Here is a 16,576-nt window from a genome sequence, read left to right as displayed (position 1 = left end):
AACGGCCTAGTCATCCCTGCCCCCTCATCATTTTGAGAAAAGCCCTTTCTTTATTCACATTGCGCGGCGGAGGCTTCATTTCGCGCTTTTTTTTTTTCCTAGGCCCGGGGCTAGAGCGGATCCTTTGCGCCCGTCACCTAACTACGCCTTTCAACTCCCTCCTCGCCCCCGCGCCACCGGAAATCCGTGTCTGGGAGGACTCTCTACTAGGCACTCTAAGGGGCAGTGATAGGACACCGCGGCCGCCAATCAGACTTCCCAGATACCCGTATGTGAGACGGTGCGTGATACAAAGGCGAGTTTCCACCCAGAGGGTTGTCCGAGACAATGACCAATAAGCATTCCTCAGGCGATAAGTGACAGGAAAGATAACCAATTATAACCTAGTTTCTCTTACGCATGTGGAAATTCTTCCGCTTATTCCAACCCACTGCTAATTGTGATTGGATAGAATTCTGAGGAGCGGTAGAACTGTCTAATTAGCAGCGAGAGCGATAAAAAGCACAGCCAATAGGAAGATTCTCAGGAGTGGGGCGGGGACTAGGCCTTCGCCTCGGCGGCAGAGGAGACTCGGGGGCCATTTTGTGAAGAGACGAAGACTGAGCGGTTGTGTCCGCGTTGCCGACCTCGAGCAGCAGTCGGCTTCTGCACGTAGAACCCGGGAGTAGGAGACTCAGAATCGAATCTCTTCTCCCTTCTCCCTCCTGGTAAGTGGAGAGGGCAGACGCAGGGAGGGCGCTGGGTGTCTTTGGAATCAGAGGGGGTGTGGGAGACAAAATGAGGGAACCCTTCCCCCTCCTAACTAACCAGGCCCTCGTTTATTCTGTTTGCGTTGGGGGGTTAGGGCTGAAGGGGGAGGCAGTTTTACAGGCCTCAGCCTCTGCGTAGATATAACCTAGTGTCCTTTAGGCCACGATTGGCAGGGAAAAATGTTCTTTTTCGCTCCTCCTGTGCTAACGGCTGCTTTCCTTTCATTTTCTACGACCGTGAGGACTCCGGGATCATGAAAATGAAGATCGCGATGCGTATTAATATAGTCAAAGTTAACGTAGCGCCGATGTTCTCTCTTACCTCCATTCTTCTTACATGTAAAAATCGAGGGAGGGGGAGGGGGAAGGGGAAGGTTACTAAGTAGATGCACCACGAGCCTTTAATCCTGGATCGTGCCGCGTGGCCTACGAGAAAGGTTTAACAAAAGATTTACCATTGTTCTGATAACTTTTTATTTTATTTCTCTTTATGAGCAAATGATGGAGCTCAAAATAGTTATTTTTATAATTGTAAAAGGAAATGTGATATTAATTACAGCTGACTTTTCATCTGCAGGTTACAAAACACTTGAAATATTTAAGTTAGTGGAACTTTGCTTGAGGTAGGTATTAACTCTCTTTCTCAGAAACTGAGACAGAAAAGTGTTGGTTGTTAGGGGAATATTAAGTCATTAGCAGAACTAGTAAGGAATTTGACCACGAGGTCAGTCTTGTGATTTTTACCTAGTTAATGGAATACCGGGTTCTGAAAGTACTGTATTTGAATCTTTGTAAGAACCTGATGACGGAAACCACGAGGTGACTGGAAATTCCCAAACTGCATTTAGGAAAAATACTACGAGACTTGAGAATTGTTATTAATGTCACTTTCTAAGTGTAAGATGACAAAATTTGACTTTCAGGATATTCTGACATTAGTTTTCCCGTCCACCTAAACTTTGGCACAGATTCACAGCTACATTAAGCAAATATCACGGTGCTTACTACTTGCTAGGTGCTGAAATTTGATAGAAAAATTTAAGTCAAAAAATTATGTAATCTTCAGTGTCACATTTATCTGGGAAGTCGATTTTTATTTCTCACATGAGATTTGGTTAAGCTTGTTTTTCACAATCTTGTTAATCTTAAACTAAAGCTGTTGAGCACAGTTTAATTTCGCAGGGTAAGAAATTCATCCATAAGGCAACCTGTTTGGGAGGTAAAATAAGGATCAAAAACAACGTGACCCTTTATGGCCTAAACATTCATATTTAAAGTTTATCATTGTGCTGAACTGTTACAAATGAAATAAGGGCAAAAATTCATTAATTGGGAAATCATATAGGTAGTAAAAATAATGTTGGCAAAGAGAAATGTCAGAAATTAGTATTTAAGAACAGTTAATAGTAATTGAAATTGATTGAAGGGCACTTTGCCTTTGAGGCGATAGAAATATGGGTTCCTTCTGGTCAGTATATATATCTGGGTACGAAAAATTCTTCTGAGTTAATATCAGGAACTGTTTGCCACGGGATTTATATCACAATTCTAGGTGTGTTCTCAACTAGATACGCATTTAGTAACATTTTCACATTGGCTAGCGGGAAAAGTGTAAGAAGGATGGCCAAGTTGCCGGTCTTCTGACCTTTTTTCCCCCATGCCTGTGCCACTCTTGGGAATACTTGGTGGTTGATAATTCCTTCTGCAGAGAATTTAAACAGCTTACGTTTGTGATTACTCTAGAGGATTTGACATGGCATTCGACCTTGTTTTGGATGGAATGGCTGTGCGAAACAAGCAAATAATAAATTCCAAAGTAGCTAGTTGCTCTGAAAGACTAAGGGGCGAATTATTAAAGCTTAATATTTAAGTGGTGAATGTGAGAGGTGTTGACTGGGAGTGTGTAACGATTCGCCTGAGTTAGGAGAACTACATTTTAATCCTTGATTACGTAAGAGGACTTAAGACTTTTTTTAAAACCTATTTGAATTTTTAGTTTCTAATTCAAATTTTTTGTGGCCAGAAGACTAAAAATTATACAGATACAGTTTTTTTTTTTTTTTTTTTTTTTTGAGGCTGAGTCTCTTGTCCAGGCTGGCATGCAATCGATGGGACGATCCTCTGCCTCCCGGGTTCAAATGATTCTCCTGCCTCAGTCTCCTGAGTAGCTGGGATTAAGGCGTGTACTACCACACCTGGCTATTTTTGTATTTTTAGTAGAGGCAGGTTTCACCGTGTTGGCCAGGCTGGTCTCTTAATTCCTGACCCCAGTGATCCACGCGCCTAGGCCTCCCAAAGTGTTGGGATTACAGGCGTGAGCCACCTCACCCGGCCAGTTTTTCTAAGTTAGTAGTTATTGCTACTATTCTAATTGCTATTAGAATAGTAATTAGTATTACTGCTATTCTAATTAGTTTTATTATTTCAGTCTTCAAATAATTTATTGTCTCTGGGGAGCATTATTTGCTCTTACTTAGTATGTATATTCATGTGTTCTCTTTGGAAACAGGAAGATTTTGGTTTTGTGCGTATTAGAGTTACTAGAGGATTGACTGGTGAGAACCAGAACATCGAGGTGTAGCATAATGCAGGTGTTCTCAATATTTGGGTTTATTAACGTAAAAGGAAAAAAGGTTTCTTTGGGACATTTATTGTGATAGTTTATGTTTTTTTGGATTCATTTATATTGTATCAAAAACATTTGGTGCTCAAACTTGATTCTGTCACATTACACTGGAAGGACAGGCACTTTGCTTAAAGAATTAATTCTAAACTAGGGAATAACAGATTCCCCATTTAAACTCTTCACAGTGGTTCTCAAACATTAGCTGATATCAGAATCAAAATAGTTAAAACAGATCCCTGTGATCTCTGCCACCAGGGTTTCTAAGTAAGTCAGTCTGGGGTGGGGCCTGAGAATTGCACTTCTAGAAAGTTCCAGTTGATGATGCTCATGTATCACTCATTCTGAGAGGTACCCTTTGAGAAGAAGGGATCCAAACCTCTGGCAGGTTTGACAAAGAACTTAGAGATACTTAGAGATACTTTTATTTAAAACTGTCTTTTGAGTTTTGTCTAAGGATACTTTTTTTTTAATTTTTTTTTTTTTTTTGAGAGCCTCACTTTGTCACCCAGATTGGAGTGCATCTCAGCTGACTGCAACCTCCGCCTCCTAGGCTCAAGGGGTCCTTCCACCTCAGCCTGCTGAATAGTGCTGCTAATGTTTTGTGTTTTTGGTAGAGACGGGGTTTTGCTATGTTGTCCAGGCTGACCTTGAACTCCTGAGCTCAGGTGATCCATTCTCCCCAGCCTTCCAAAGTGCTGGGATCATAGCACCCCACCCAGCCTCTAGGAATACTCTTGATCGAAAATGGTACTGAAGTTGGTCTTTTTATGAGTGATAGCACCAGTTTAACGTAAGTAACATCTTGGGAGATAACTTCTTGACATCAAAAGATGGACATGCTTGCTTTTCACATTTTTCTTTTTTAAGCCTATATATTGTGGCACATGTACAAAGGTTTTGGTGTGGTTGAGCTGTAAAGTTACATATCCTGAAAATTGTGTATCAGGTTTGGGTTCTGGCTCCAAGAAAATGGAATGTTTCACCATAACTGTATTTCATAAACAAGAGCATTCACATGTACATTTCCTACAATTCTGCACAAACTTTCTGCAGTTTGTACATTTATACAGTTTCACATATCAAGTGTAAACGTGTCAACACTTGTACTTTAAAACAACTTACAGTTTTAGGTACAGTACCTGTTGCTGCTGTAGTCATTCGTGTATAGTTGGTTCAAGGAACACTTATGAAAGCTCAGTTAAAAAAAACTTTGAGACGGGGTCTCACAGTGTTACCCTGGCTGGAGTGCAGTGGCATTATCATAGCTCACAGCAGCCTCAAACTCCTGGGCTCAAGTGATCCTCGTACTTCAGGGTCCTCCTAAGAAACTGGGACTACAGGCCACCATATCCTGCTAATGTTTTATTTTTAATAGAGATAAGGTCTCCCCATGTTTCCCTGGCTAGTCTTAAACTATTGAGCTCAAGCCATGCTCTGCCCCACCTCCCAAAGTGTTGGGATTACAGGCGTGAGCCAACACCCCTGGCCTTAAAATATTTTAATTTCCTGAAATTTTCAAAGGAGAATAAGACCTCATAGCTAAATTGAAAAGCGAGTGCAGCTAGGTTTGTTTGCACAGGAGCTACAGTCTAATTGCAGTCTAATTTTAGCTGATGAAACAGTTGTCATGTAAATTTTTAGTATGGTATTATATACCAGATATTTAGAATTTGTAACATGAAATTAGCTATACATGCTACTTGGTAAACAGTGGAATACAGAAACAAGTGTTACACATACAAACTGGAATTTTTTTGTTTCTGTTTTTTGTGGCAGGGATTTGCTCTTGTTGCCCAGGGTGGAGTGCAGTGGCACCATCTTGGCCCACTGCAGTCTCCACCTCCCGGGTTCAAGCAATTCTCCTGCTTGGGCCTCTTGAGTAGCTGGGATTACAGGCATGTGCCACCACACCTGGCTAATTTTGTAGTTTTAGTAGAGAAAGGGTTTCTCCGTATTAGTCAGATTGGTCTCCAATGCCTGACATTAGCCACCACACCTGGCTAATTTTGTAGTTTTAGTAGAGAAAGGGTTTCTCCATGTTAGTCAGATTGGTCTCCACCTGCCTGGGGCAGGTGATCTGCCCACCTTTGCCTCCCAGAGTGCTGGGATTATAGGTGTGAGCCACCACACCTGGCAGGACAGTAATTTTTTCACCTATTTTATGACATGAAATATTAAGTAGCCATGAGTCTTTTTTTTTCCCATCTGTATATTTTTTCCTATTGTCAGTGAGTAATGTGCCCCTTAATTAAAACATCTTTTCCTCTAACAGGAAAACCTATTAGGTCTTGCGGTTTGATCACTCACTGGTTTTGAGAATAGATGAGTCATATCTAAAGCTTCATGGTAGGCCATTCACCTTCAGTCTGTTACTCATAGTAAAAAAACTCCACCGAGTTTAAAACCCATAAATCTGCTTGCTTTTTATAATCTCAATATTCAACATTTGCTCACTGTTTCATCTCTATTTATTGGCCCGGTTTTTCTGTATTTTCTTTGCCCAAACTGCACATTATGAAGATGAATATTTGAACATAGATTCTTTTTGAGCCCCTCAAGGGCATATTGACATGGATTTAGTTAATTTTAGTCATTGATGTTGAAGAATTGTGAAAACACTCACTGGTAGAGGTGATTCTATGGAGGCTGTCCCATCCCAGTGGAATGTTAATGCTTTACCAAAATGTGTTAGATGGAATAGACAGATGTTTCTGTCTTCGGGGGTTTAGGGCACAACATTTCTGAGGAACTCTGACTCAATCTGTCCCTTCTCCTTTCACAGGGCAGCAAGGCGAACCCCATCCCTACTCACTGGAGCTCAGCTTTGATTTTTAACCTCCCTTCCCCACCCTTCCAGAACACACACATTCCCATTCCACAACTGATTTTATAAAGACATTTTAAACATAATGATGCAACTTGGTGTGCACTACGCGGCAAATGTACAGGTGTTTTTTTTTTTAATTGTTTCCAAGACCGGGACCTGGATTTAAGATGTAATTTTTAAAATTTCTATTTCTATTTTTTCTGCAGCAGTTGGGTTAGAGGAGGAGGAGCCTTTTAGCCTCTCATAAACTGACCTCTCTACTTCCTCGTGTATTTTTAAGATTGATTGATGATGTGGAAAGGGCTTTGCTTGTCTGCTACTGAGAACTTTATCCTTGCGGTTTTTGTGGAAACTGCTTTTGGAAAGAGAAAAGAAATGAACTTTACTGACTTGACATTTTTGCACCTCCCGTTTTTCTAATCTGGGCTATTTTTATTTTTGTTTTTTTACAGTGAGATTTTTTTGATCTTCAGCTACAGTAAGTTATTCCAATTTTTTTTTAACATTTTTCCTGACTTTCCGCTGATTTCCTTTTTATTGTTGTTACTAGTTACTATTACTTATTATTATATTAATACTTATGATGGTGATGATGATGATGATAATGACACTGATGATTTTTAACCGGATTAAAATCGAGTTTTTCTGAATGTTTCTAAGAATTTCTCCGGCCTCCTGATTGACTTTGGAGTTTTGCATCTTGGGAGAGAAAGCGAAGGCATTAGTATTTTTAAGTGGATTGATCACATAAACCTTTTCTCTCCCAACCCCACCCTTGCCCTCATCCCCTTCCCCACACTGAAAGAATTTTACTGGCTGTTAAGTCTATGACCTTATTTTTCCTGATCTTTAACTTAACTGTTTTAGAGCATCTCTGGACGTCTGTATTTTTAATTTTTTTTATTTTTGTTTTTTTATTTTTAATCTTTCATTTGTTAAATTTTTAAACTGTGCTGCAATAAAATGTGTGTGGTACTACTTAACACTATGATCGTGATGGCATTTTCCCTGAAAGCCATCTTCCTCCTGTTTCCCTTGAAATCCCATCCTGCTTTTCCTGTACACTACCCATCACAAACCACAAGCTGCAGCAACATGGATGCCCAGCCTGGAGCAGCAGCAGCCAGGATGACCTGGAGCCAGGGGGGCCTTCGGAACAGATGCACACCCTTCCTGGGTGATGGTAAGAGGTGTGAGGTCCACTTGGATTCATTACAAAGACTAGGAAATAAACCCGTTTAAGTTTAGTTGATGTGTGTAGGTCATAGCCTCTGGAAGTATTTGGACTAAGCGTTTTGTGTGTGCATCTTGAGGTATTTCCCAAGGGGGACCACCTCAGTTACTTGTAAACTAATGGAATTTGAGTTTTTAATTAACTTGGGCTGATTGGAACATTTTGGATTCTTGGAAAGAGCAGCTGAAGTTTAAAATGAAGGTGGCTTGTTTTAGTGATTATCAACAAAACAACATATTAAGGAGTCCTTTTTCTTAGATTATTACAATTCAGTAAACATATTCTGTCATTTGACATATTTCTTGGGTTTGTGACATTTTTGGATTGTATTCTATTTAGACTTTTTTATCTCATTAAAATTTCAAGAGTCAAACCGTAAGAGATACGACAATATTACAATGCTGTCTCACTGGAGGGTAGGCTTTTTGACCTCACAAAGCAGGGAAATCTGTTTAAACTATATCCAATCAGGAACTGTCTAAGGCTGTCCCCATTTACAATAGTGACTCAAGGCCCAGCTAGATTTTGGGGACTTTAATGTGTTCCTGATGGTAAGAAGGAATGAATTCTGTATTATTCACAGGAATGGTGTAGAGGTTAATAAAGATGTGGATAGCTAAAGAGTAAGCATTTTAACAACCCATACTGTTTTACTCCAGCAAAATGTTTTGATAACCATTTTAGAGTTGCTCTGATAGATTTCAAGCCAGGGGATAGTTTTATTTTAAAATATTTCTATTTTTTGTAGAGACAGGGTCTCGCTATGTTGTCTAGGTTGGTCTTGAACTTCTGGGCTCAAGTGATCCTCCTGCCTTGACACCCCAAAGTGTTGAGATTACAGGTGTGAGCCAATGCATCCAACCTGGAGTAATTTTTTGAAGGCGTGTTCGGTGCTGTCGTACTAGGGTAAATCGGAAACTTGCCCCCTTACCATACTCGAATGAAAAGAGTAAAATCTAGTTAAAGTGAACACCAGAGGTACACATAAAACAGTATGGGAGGAAGTTAAAGCAAAAGATTCCTGGAGGATATCTAAAAAAAAAAAAAAGGAATGGGAATCTTAATTTTTTAAAATAGGTACAAGCTTTATTGATTCCCTCAATTGTATGAGAGAAGTAGAAATACTTAATGTGCTGCTGTCAGTGTATGGAAGCTGTTCAGTATAGGTTTAGTTTGATTTATTCCTTGTTAATTCTACACACTTACGGGACATGTTCTGTTCGGAGATATAAAATACAGGTTTAAAAAAAATTTTTTTTTCTTGAAGATATGTTCTATAGAATATAGTTTAATATGTTTTAAGGGCTTCACAGCTGGCATAATGCCAATATATGATGAAAGGCAAACACAGGTCCTTTTGAAGCATGCAGAAATAAGCTGAGGGTGTTGGTACCTGCCTATAAGCTTGTAGTCCCAAATAACTGGGGTCTGAGGTAGGAGGCCCCCTTGGCCCAGGAGTTTAGAGGCTGTAGTGTGTGATATGAATATCCACTGCACTCTAGGCATAAGACCTGAGACCCCATCACTTTTTTTTTTGAGACAGAGTCTTGCTCTGTTGCCCAGGCTGGAGTGCAGTGACAGGATTTTGGCTCGCTGCAACCTCTGCCTCCCAGGTTCAGGCTATTTTCCGGCCTCAGCCTCCCAAATAGCTGGGACTACAGGCATGCACCACCATGCTCAGCTAATTTTTGTATTTTTAGTAGAGACGGGGTATCACTATGTTGTCCAGGCTGGTCTCAAACTCTTGACCTTGTGATCTGTTTCCTTCCAAAGTGCTGGGATTACAGATGTTAGCCACAGTGCTGACCTTCATTTTTGTATTTTTAGTAGAGACGCCATCCATGTTGGCCAGGCTTGTCTTGAGTTCCTGAACTCAGGTGATCCACCCGCCTGGGCCTTCCAAAGGGCTGGGATAAGGGTGTAAGGCACCACGCCAAGTGAGACCCTATATATATATATATATATATATATATATATATTTTTTTTTAAAGAAAGTAGGCCAGGCATGGTGGCTCACTCCTGTAATCCAAGCAATTTGGAGGCCAAGGCAGGTGGATCACCTGAGGTCGGGAGTTCAAGACCAGCCTGACCAACATGGTAAAACCCTGTCTTAAAAAAAAATAAAAAGCATGCAGAAATGGATACCTAAGTAACTTAAGGGGTCAGGGGATTCTTTTTTTCTTAATTTTATTTACAATTTTAAATGTATAAATTTATCTCCTTGACCTTAATCACATAGGGGGGGATCATTTTAAGAGAGGTAGGGTACTGGAATGAATCTTAAGGCCAGGTAATAAAAATTTGAATGCCATGCAAAAGAGTTTACATTTTATCCGGAAACCAATGGTGAGCCATTTTTTTTTCTTTTTTAAAGATGTTTCGTGATGGCCAGGCTGGTTTTGAACTCCTGACCTCAGGTGATCCACCCACCTCGGCCTCCCAAAGTCCTAGGATTACAGGCGTGAGCCACCGTGCCCAGCCTGTCGTGAGCCAGTTTAAGAAAGATTCTAAACTGGAAAGCGACATCAGATTTTCCTTTTATTTTTTATTTTTATTTTTTGAGAAAGGGTCTTGCTCTGTCACCCAGGCTGGACTGCAGTGACATTAATAAGGCTCACTGGGAGATAAATCCAAGGAAGAATGATCTGGCCTGGACAAAGGTAATGCTAAAGTGATAAGTGATTAGGAGGTAAATTTTAGGAGCATCTTAGGATGCATTTGATAAGATGGACAAGAAGAGATTTGGCATGATTGCTGGCTTCTAGCTTCTGTTTGGGAATGTAAATGAAGGAAGCAGATTATAGATTGAGAGGGTGGGAAAAAGTATTTTAAACATCTTGGAGATGTTCAAGAAAATTTAAGTATGAGGTATTTATTAAATATTCAAGTATTTATTTAGAAAATCATTAGGTTTGGGCATATAGAGATGAACAAAGCATGTTCCCTGCCCTTTTTGATACTATATATCATTGAGGGAAGAGACAAAGGAAACAAAGGCATTTTCGCAGTCAGGTTCAATGAAGGAAAAGAACAGGATGAATGAGAATGTAGCAAGGGAACCAAAATTAGAATATGAAATTTGGGGGATGCTGCTAGGGAAGGAACCTTAAAGTAGCTAATGATAAAGTTGAATCTCTAAGAAAACCATATGTGAAAGCACAGATAAGGAGTGGGGAAAAAAAACCTGGCCACCAAGTAAGAAATAATACTGGAAAATAATTGCCAAGAATACATAGATGAGGGATGAAGTTGGAGAGGTAGGCAAGGACTAAGCATTTATAGCATGGAACCTTGCAGGGTCTTAAGATCTTATCTTGGGCACAAGTAGAGTCTGTTGAAGGATCTTCAAGAAGAGATCTGGTTCATCTTTTGGCCGTTGTGTGGGGAATGTTTTAAGAGGGTAAAAGTAGGGCAGTAAATTAGGAGACCTATTAGAGTAGGCCACTGCCTCAGTCTCTTGAAGAAAATAATCATCACAGGCCTTTCAGTAAGTTGTTCTGGTTTTTCAAATGAGTTTTTTTTTTTTTTTTTTTTTTTTTTTTTTGAGACGGAGTTTCGCTCTTGTTACCCAGGCTGGAGTGTAATGGCGCGATCTCGGCTCACTGCAACCTCTGCCTCCTGGGTTCAGGCAATTCTCCTGCCTCAGCCTCCTGAGTAGCTTGGATTACAGGCATGTGCCACCATGCCCAGCTACTTTTTTGTATTTTTAGTAGAGATGGGGTTTCACCATATTGACCAGGATGGTCTCGATCTCTTGACCTCGTGATCCACCTGCCTCGGCCTCCCAAAGTGCTGGGATTACAGGCTTGAGCCACCGCGCCCGGCCCAAATAAGTTTTTATTGTGTGTATCAATGAGCAAAATAAATCTGAGTAAGATTGAGAACTGATCAGCCTCTAGGAAACTACTAATTATTTCTGTCACACTTTGTTGGGTCATATAATGGCTTTCTGATTTGAAAGAAGAAAGTAGCAGAACTTTAATTTCTTTCTTACAGAATATCCTAAACACTTGACTTTGTCCACCACTGTTGTTGTTTTCTTTTTTTTTGGAAGATGGAGTCTTGCTCTGTCACCCAGGCTGGAGTGCAGTGGTAGGATCTCATTGCAACCTCTGCCTCCCAGGTTCAAGCAATTCTCCTGCCTTAGCCTCCCAAGTAGCTGGGACTACAGGCGTGCACCACCATGCCTGGCTAATTTCTGTATTTTTAGTAGAGACAGGGTTTCACCACATTGGCCAAAGCTGTTCTCAAACGCTTGACCTTGTGATCCACCTACGTCTGCCTCCCAGAGTGCTGGGATTTCAGGCGTGAGCCACCGCGCCTGGCTATGTCCACCACTGTTAAAGTTCTTAGTTTGTGTTTACTTAATCATCAAAACCTTGAGTAGGAGTAAATATTATTATCATTCATGCTTTAGAGGTGAGAGTATTGGAGTACAAAATTTAAGTAATTTGCTTAAAGTTATAATGCTTAAGTGGTTTAGCATGGATTCCACCCAAGGAGTAAGGCTGTAGATTTCAAAACTTAATCTTAGTAGACTCTTTCGATCACTTTGATACGTTGAGCATTCTAGAAAAACAAATTTTAGTTTTGTTAAATTTCCAAAGAAAACTTTGGACTTTTATTTTTAAAATTTTGTTTTTTGTTTTTTGTTATTTTTAGACGGAGTTTTGCTCTTGTTACCCAGGCTGAAGTGCAATGGCACGGTCTTGGCTCACCACAACCTCTGCCTCCTGGGTTCAGGCAATTCTCCTGCCTCAGCCTCCTAAGTAGCTGGGATTACAGGCACACGCCACCATGCCCAGCTGATTTTTTGTATTTTTAGTAGAGACGGGGTTTCACTATGTTGACCAGGATGGTCTCGATCTCTTGACCTCGTGATCCACCCGCCTCGGCCTCTCAAAGTGCTGGGATTACAGGCTTGAGCCACCGCGCCCGGCCTGAAATGCTTTTTTTAACTTTGCTTCCAGGTTTTTGTTACGTCTGTTGGAGTGCTCGATGGTTCAGTCCTTTAACTGCTCTTTTCTGTCCACACTCTGGATCATTTCATTCATAATATGATATACCATCCATAAGCTGATTTCCGTCTATAAGCTGATCTATAAGCTGATCTATAAGTTTAGGATCAACAGCCTGTACTTCTCTTTTGAATGAAATACCAATTTAGTTAACCTATGTGCTTGAATATCAAATGGCAACTCAAAAATGCAAAACTGTGCTCCCTGTTCTTTCCTTAAACCAGTTTATTGTGTACTGTTGCCTTTTTCCATTAATGAAACAGCAATTTTTGTGTCACTTGGCCAAAGATTCTGGCTAGTCATCCTTGGCTTTTATTCATCTCACCTTTGGCCCATTAGAAAATCATGTTGGTGGAGTGTGGTAGCTCATGCCTGTAATCCCAGCACTTTGGGAGGCAGAGGCAGGTGCATTGCTTGAGCTCAGGAGCTTGAGACTGGCCTGCGTAACATGGTGAAACCCTGTCTCTACAAAAATATATAAAAATTAGCTGGGAGTGGAGGCACACACCTGTAGTGTAGTCCCAGCTATTTGAGAGGAGACAGGCATGAGAAACGCTTGAGCGCAGGAGTTTGAGGTTGCAGTGAGTCGAGATTGCATCATTGCACTCCAACCTCCGTGACAGCAAGAGCATGTCACAAAAAATTAAATTGTATTGTCAGCTCTTGAAAAGGTATCAACACTCATATTGTCAACACTTGGTCCAATTTCAAGCCACCATTTTTAATTTTTTTAATTTTTTTTTGGAGGTGACGTCTCGCTCTGTTGTGCAGGCAGGAATGCAGTGGCACAAATGCATCTCACTGCAACCTCTGCCTCCTGAGTCCAAGCAATTCTTTTTTTCTCAGTCTCCCAAGTAGCTGGCATTACAGGTGCAGGCCCTGATAATTTTTTTTTTTTTTTTTTTAAAAGTACCGGGTTTCAACATGTTGGCCAGGCTGGTCTCAAGCTCCTGACCTCAGGTGATCCATCTGCCTCGGCCTACCAAACTGCTGAGGTTACAGGCGTGAGCCAATGCACCCAGCCTCAAGCCACCATATTCTTTTGTGCATTATTATATATAATAGGTTTGTGTTTATTTTGTTCCTCCCCACTAGTTTGTTCTTAAAGTGGTAGCTAGATATATCTTACTAAATGTAGTGTTTGAAAAATGTTTTGCCTGAAAACAAACTCCCCTAATGGCTGACTATTTTTAGCACTGAAGTCAAATTTTTTCAGTGATTTACATGGCATCCTACATGATTTGTTGTGCCTCTTCTCTTAGTGTGACTATACTGTGCTTTAGTCACACTGGCCTTACCTATCTTGAACACACTGGATATGGTTCCACTTTAGGGCTTTTCCTTGGAATTTTTTCTGACTTATTTATAAGGTTTGGTTCCTCAGTTCTTTTTTTTTTTTTTTTTTTTTTTGAGACTGTGTCACCCAGACTGGAATGCAGTGGCATAATCTTGGCTCACTGCAGCCTCTGCCTCCCAGGTTCAAGTGATACTCCTGCCTCAGCCTCCAGAGTAGCTGGGATTACAGTTGCAGGCCACCAGGTCCAGCTAATTTTTTTGTATTTTTAGTAGAGGTGGTGTTTAACTTGTTAGCCAAGATGGTCTTCATCTCCTGACCTCATGGTCCTCCTGCCTTGACCTCCCAAAGTGCTGGGATTAGAGGCATGAGCCACTGCGCCTGGCCTGAGATTTTTTACTCGAAAGCTACCACCTTAGTGATATGTCTTTCCTCATTTAAGACTTTAAGCTCCACTTCTCCTAAATACTCTTCAGCACTTACCACCAACTGTAGAATTTGTTTACTGCTATGTAAAGACATAGAGATATATCTGGAAATATATATGCTAAATAATTAACATTGATTGCCTCTGGGCAAGAAGTGGGATTTAGGAGATTTGAAACTTTTTGCTCTATGTGCTATTATAATGACGAATGTAAAAAGCTTATGTATATCAGCTCTTCTAATTCTATGGGATATAAATAGGATAGCTAGTCTGTGTAATAGGAGTTTAGTAAGCAGTGTTAATAGTGGGAAAACAACTGCCCTAACAGGTTTAGCTGTGATAAAATGAGTCAGGTTAGCATTTGAGCACTGTGTTACCTGTAATCAACATTTGTAAGAACTTGACTATTTTGAAAATATAAATTTCTCTATTGAGAAAGCATGGCTGTTTGTAAGAGGTAGCCATAGTGATTTAGAGAACATCTGGTTTTTAAAATTTCTACCTAATCTGATTCTGACTTTAGAGTCTGAAATATTCTTCCTGTTTTCTGATCATACTGACCTGTGGCTCCTGAGTTGATCTCAAAACTGAAAAAACTTTGGGAGTTCATTGAACCAGATTGAGGCTTTTCTGGCTAGTCATGAATAACAGGAGTTCAGTAGAGTACAGTTCGAACAAAATTTTTCCTCTAGCCAATTCATAATACATTGTAATTACCTATATTGACCCATTAAATATTATCATCTTCATATAAGTGGATTTTCCAGCTTCAGAGCTAGAAGAAAAATTTTCTCTTGCTGTTTTCCTTAAGTTTTTGGAATTCATCCTAGAGTTAATACAACTATTTATGCTGTTTAAAATGAAGTTTTATTAAATATAACTAAATACAACATTTTGGTGTGTGCTTTCAGGCTTTTTGGGGGCACATACAGTGTTCAAAAAGCCTTGTCATACAGCGTATATATTTAATAATAATATTTTAAAATTTAACATATATAAATCTTATGTTAGTAGATACAGATCTCTGAAAATTTTGTAGTAGCTACTACTAAATAGACTATTTAGTATTATGTGGTACATTGCATACTTGCACCATATCTTACAAATACACTGTTGTACCTTTCCTGATTTTTTTCTTTGGTAAAAGCTTTGGACAATCTTAAAACTATACTTATACATACTTTTCTTTTCTTTTTTTTTAAAGGGATGGGACTATAATTGATTAAATGTATGCACATTTTACTTTTTTTTGGTGGGGGGTGGGAGGAGTCTGCACAGTTCTTACCTTCATCAAGGTTTTCTCTCACCAGAAGGTGGTATTAAGTTTAGCAATTCATTGCTAGTGTTAGTGGCCACAAGTACTTAATTTCTGGTTTTGTGAATTACTTTGTATCTTTTGCTTTCAGATTTGACCCTGTCTTATTCAGTGACTGAAGGGTTTGATAAGTCTTCTAATTGAATAGTAAAATGTTGATAGAGGTATAAATTTTTTGAGTGAAACGTTAATACAATGTTGACTATATTTCTGCATAGTTTGAGATTCATATATATTTTTTTTCGGTTACACATCTTTGGTGGTATCTTTTTTTTTTTTTAGGCGGAGTTTCACTCTTGTTACCCAGGCCTGAGTGCAGTGGCGCGATCTCGGCTCACCGTAACCTCTGCCTCCTGAATAGCTGGGATTACAGGCACGTGCCACCATGCCCAGCTAATTTTTTGTGTTTGTTGTAGAGACGGGGTTTCACCATGTTGACCAGGATGGTCTCAATCTCTTGACCTCGTGATCCACCCGCCTCAGCCTCCCAAAGTGCTGAGATTACAGGCGTGAGCCACCGGGCCTGGCCCGGTGGTATCTTTTTTTTAAAGAGACGGGGTTTCACCATGTTGGGCCAAGCTGGTCTTGAACTTCTGGCCTCAACTGACTCCACCCACCTTGGCCTCCCAAAGTGCTGAGATTACAGGTGTGAGCCACTGCACCTGGCAGGTGACATATTTTAATTGTGAAAAGTGTTCACAAACACTAAAGAGAATAGTATAATGAACTTCCATGTACTTGCCCCACTAATAATCCTTGGCCACTCTTTTTGTTTATACCTACATCTACCCATCCACCCTCTTGCCATACTATTTTGAAACAAATCCTTGATATGTTTCATCTGTAGATATTTCAGTTTGTGTGTGTGTGTGTGTGTGTGTGTGTGTGTATTTTTTTTTTTCAATACTTGGGAAACAAAGCCACTTTAGTACCTATATATTTTTTAAAAGAAATAGGACTTAACCACAATCATCCCACCAAAAACATTTAATAATTTAAGTAATTTAATACTAAACATATATAGAGGCCTGGTGTGGTGGCTCATGTCTGTAATCCCAGCTCTTAGGGAGGCCGAGGCAAGCATAT

General features: G+C 40.1%; 1 protein-coding gene across 12 annotated transcripts in view; it reads left to right on the top strand.

Annotated features, from left to right (window-relative positions):
• Window positions 1-551: 551 nt before the first annotated feature.
• The window catches only part of HNRNPC (heterogeneous nuclear ribonucleoprotein C), a 44,763-nt gene continuing 28,738 nt past the window's right edge, over window positions 552-16,576 (top strand). For 2 of the 12 annotated variants that reach the window (XM_074393200.1, XM_074393201.1), the window contains exons 1-2: window positions 556-707; window positions 6,158-6,680. The gene's annotated coding sequence lies outside the window, so the exon portion shown is untranslated. The other 10 variants (XM_074393194.1, XM_074393195.1, XM_074393199.1 and 7 more) reach the window with 10 other exon arrangements.

The sequence above is a fragment of the Saimiri boliviensis genome, chromosome 2 (genome assembly GCF_048565385.1).
Source record: "Saimiri boliviensis isolate mSaiBol1 chromosome 2, mSaiBol1.pri, whole genome shotgun sequence".
Taxonomy (NCBI): Eukaryota; Metazoa; Chordata; class Mammalia; order Primates; family Cebidae; genus Saimiri; species Saimiri boliviensis.
Note: the sequence above shows the minus strand (reverse complement) of the source record. Positions and strands in the feature narration are given on the sequence as shown.